A 287-nucleotide genomic window follows, 5' to 3' on the forward strand; every position below is an offset into this window, starting at 1 on the left:
ACCATGTGCCACCAAGTGGGTCAGAACAGCTTTCTTCAGAAAGGTGCAATTACCACATTTTTAGTCCAAAAAATTAAAGAATAGCAACCCCTGTACATTTCAGGGCTTCTGGGCAGAGGGGCAGCCTGATGTTGTCAGTGTCTGTCACCTCACCTCGCTGTTCCCTCTCTCCTCCAAGGCACCGGTAGCTGTGGGTGCATGGCCACCTCTCACAGTGCCACTGCCTGGCTGGGGGTTTGACGGTGCCGGTAATGCTGCTCTTGGCTACCGACCGGCGCTCAGCCCCA

Source organism: Antrostomus carolinensis, unplaced genomic scaffold (genome assembly GCF_000700745.2).
Source record: "Antrostomus carolinensis isolate BGI_N321 unplaced genomic scaffold, ASM70074v2 scaffold12204, whole genome shotgun sequence".
Lineage (NCBI taxonomy): Eukaryota > Metazoa > Chordata > Aves > Caprimulgiformes > Caprimulgidae > Antrostomus > Antrostomus carolinensis.